We start from the raw sequence: 3,935 nt of genomic DNA on the forward strand, positions 1-3,935 counted from the left end.
GGACAGAAAAAAGAAAGACAATTCCTACAACATGTGGTCACTTACTTAAGAAGGAGATTTCTTAATAATTAAATTCTGTATCTAAAGGATTAAAACATATGAAGAAAAAGGAAAAAAAACATTAAGGGCAATCTAGGAAGGTTTAATAATAATTCATATTCTAAATAAGACTGAGGAGACACAGGAATTAAAATGTTGAGAGAAGAAACTCATTATCAAGGGTTTATAATTTCAAGGAGGCAGGGAGTAAAATGAGAGGCATGTATTTCTTTATGTAAAATTTGGTTTGAAATTCAACAACTATGAAAGGAGTTTAAACATATAATTTTTATGCATGATTCCCCAGAAAACAAGTCTTCACAGTAAATATATATATACTAACGCTGCACCAAAAGTTGGATCCTGCACTGTGTACCACGCATTCTAGACAAGTCAGTATGATTGAAGAGATAATGAACTGTAATACCAAGAAATGGAATCTCTCTTGCAAAGCAAAAATGCATCAGGAGACCTCTTAGTTTCATGTGTTAGCAAAGTAAAGACTATAAGTGGACTTTGGCAGGAATTTACATAAGCTAATGAAAGCTAAGGAAAATGAAAGCTTATACTTCATTAGGCTGACAAGAAATCAATCACATCTGATGAACCTGCAAGTTAAATTTAAATGCCAGGCAGTTCCCTATGAGTACCCAAATCTGATCCACTTTTGTGCGTAGGTCAGACAGGTACCTGTAGTTACTACTCACAACATCAGTGCCTTGGAGTTCATTGAAAAACACATTCAGAAGCAATCTATTCATTCTTCTGAAAATCTGTGTGTGCACATCTTGGCTGTTCTTGAATTGTTTGTAGCAGCAGCTTAATTTCTGCCTGGCTTCTTGGGTTCTATCACTATCAGTTGCAAGAAAATGTTATCATCCTAAACACAATGTAAAGAGAAATGTAATGTTATGGAAGGCAAACATGACACTATACAACATTGGATTGGCTATTGTTCTGTTTCCTTGGCCTCCTTACAACTAGCACAGATTAAATATTTCTAATTCTACCTCATTTATTTTAGCAATATCTCTGAAAGTTAGCTAGATTGTGTATATTGTCACTCATTTTAAGATAAATCAAAATTTCGGTGACTTCTCCCAGTAACATATAATAAGGGGCTGTCCTGAAGCTTTTTCCTAGTTCTAAGACCCAAGTCACACCATAGAAATTGAAAATCAAGTTTAGACAAAGTAGAATGGTCGAAAGAACTACCAGACTATGTATCAGCCCCTATACTAGAGGAAATCTGCCTTTTTTCTACTTCTAGAACAAGCTGTGTCACTTTGGGCAAATTATATTACCTCAATTTGCTATCAGTTTCCTCACCAGCAAGTCATTCATTTCTTCAGCATCTGTTCTGCTAACGATGTTTTAAAATGTTCTTTTCTAACTCTAAAGTTACATGGACCTATATTATCACAGAATTTTTCGAGTTAAAAAATTCTTTAATAAAAGAATGGCAATTTAGGGACCAAGAAAACCTTGACGGGACAGAGTGAGAGTATACTTATCAGCAATAGTGAGTCTGAAATTCTCCTGTGGTGTTTGCCAAGAATCTTAAGATTATATAATTAGAACATTAAAAAAAACTCTTTTAACTCTGACTTCTGTAGGAAATCACAGTCATTCATTATTTTAGGATTATTTGTGCTTTAAGTAGAGGATTTGTTGTGAATACAAATGAATTATTATAATATAAGGTGTAAGCCAGCAAGAAATGTCAACTGTAGAAAATCCTCACATGTATAAACTTAATCCAAGATTATAAATACACAATGGATTCTAATCTCTCCTAGGATGAATCTTTTTTTCTCCTTCCTAGGTATATCTTCACATTTCTCAGTACTTTACTCATCAAATGTTAGCAGAATACTCATGTACAAGGTTCAGAGACATGGATGCTATCTTTAAGGAGAATTATTGCTATATTATGTGTTTATTAGAGCATATTTGCTGACGATTGGAAACCATTCATTAGAAGAAAACTTGTTTAGAAGTGACTTCTCCAGATACTTTAAATTTTTAAATTTTGTGTTAAATTCAGTAAGAGGAGACTGAAAAATTATCAGAGTGTGAGAAGATCTGCTTGAGAATAAAATTTTAAAAGCCACTACAGCATTTCACTGCCATAGAAAGGCTGTCCTCTTGGTAACTCAGAAGTGAATGAAGAAAATATGACTACTCTGTTCTTAAAATGTTCCAAGAGAAGCCATTTATGGTAAAATATTATAGTTTTGTATATTTCAGGCAACAAATTACTTCCTTCGACCAGAAAACTTCTCTTTAAAATTTAAGGTTATTCCAACTTGTTCCAGTCTAGTAGAAATCGGATACAATTGTTTAGTAACTCACCCGCCATGGCCTTCTAAATTTAGTTATTGTCAGTCATGTCTTCGCCAAGCTGAGTCTCTTTACTTTTCGTAACTAGGATTTTGGTTGTGAATTATTAACCAGTTCTGATGAAAAACTTCTTTGGAACTTTTCTATATCACACTTCAATGCTGATGAGGTTTTTTTTTTAATATGTCATTTAAAGACAACATAAATAAATAAAGGTGGGTGCTGTAGTAGGACAGAGAAAGAAAGGGAGTTCATTCACAAGATATTCCGGAGGCAAGTGCTAGAAAAGAGACTGGGTGCATCACTGGAAATGGCTGGACGGAGGTAGTTCAGGAGGCAGCTGGAGCCACTGGGCCCACATGTGTTGGAAATTTGTCTAAGCTCCAGAGGCTGTGTGCAAGCTCATTGGGATGAGTAAATTCCTTATTGTGTATCAACATCACACTCATGACAGTAACTCAGTGGGGATATATTTTTACATAGGGTTCCCTCATCAACCGTTCCAAAGACAACAGGAATGCAATAAAACGGAACACTTTGGGTTAGAATTCCAACCCAATTTCCTTTTATTCCCAAATTTGAATCTTCACTGCAGCCTAAGACAAATGGACGCTGGAAGAGAGTTCCTTATTTTAGGACTTACCCATCAAAACAATAAACATCATTTTTAAAACCCAGAACTTGACGGTTATTACATTTGGGGATGTTCTTATGAAGTAGATATGTTTCATACCAATGTTTTCAAGGTTTATTTGTCCAAATCCTTATACTGTTATTAAATACTGTATTCAGAAATGCAACCTGGTGTCACCACAATGAAGAAAAAGCAGGCATCTTCCCTCAGTTCTTTTACTTGACTTCAGTGGTCTGTTTTATATTCTCAGGCCTTCACATCAGTGACTGGAGTAATTGTCTATATTGTCACTGCGAGTGTGGTTCAAAGCTACTGACTAGTGTGACGACATGTTCCAGTTTGCTGGGAAAATCCTGGCCATGTGTTTTGTAGCACTGTTAATTACTCATAGCCCACCCTTTGACTTGTGAAAGTGGACTGGTTTGGACAATAAAATATACAGTCATTGACTAACATGGTCTCTTTCCTCCTCTGCAGTGTGATGGCCTCCTGTGGAGGCCAGATCTATGACTGAAGGCGAAAGGGAAGGTTCATTATAGGTAGTCTGATTATTTGAGTAGGTTCTGGCAACCAGCTTTCTTCTCCTCTTTGCCTGTCATCAGGATAAACTGCGTCCTGATACAGGACACACGCTTGGGATTGGTTCTCTACTCTGCCTGTGTTCTTAATTGAAGAGAGTGGAAAGAGACAAAGTTAGAACACAAAATTGGTAAGTGGAAGGTAGAGAAAGTGGGAAAGGGGCGGGTGGTGGAAAGATCTGAAAGAGGATGTGAAGTAAGAACACTCAAGAATGATATGAGTAGGCACCCTATGAAGAAGGTGAAAAATATTGTTGCTTTTCCAATGTCTCTTCACTGTCATTTCTCTAAGGACATCCCTCCTCACACTTCCCCAGTCAGATATAAGCAGGTTATCACCT

The sequence above is a fragment of the Eubalaena glacialis genome, chromosome 2 (assembly GCF_028564815.1).
Source record: "Eubalaena glacialis isolate mEubGla1 chromosome 2, mEubGla1.1.hap2.+ XY, whole genome shotgun sequence".
Taxonomy (NCBI): domain Eukaryota; kingdom Metazoa; phylum Chordata; class Mammalia; order Artiodactyla; family Balaenidae; genus Eubalaena; species Eubalaena glacialis.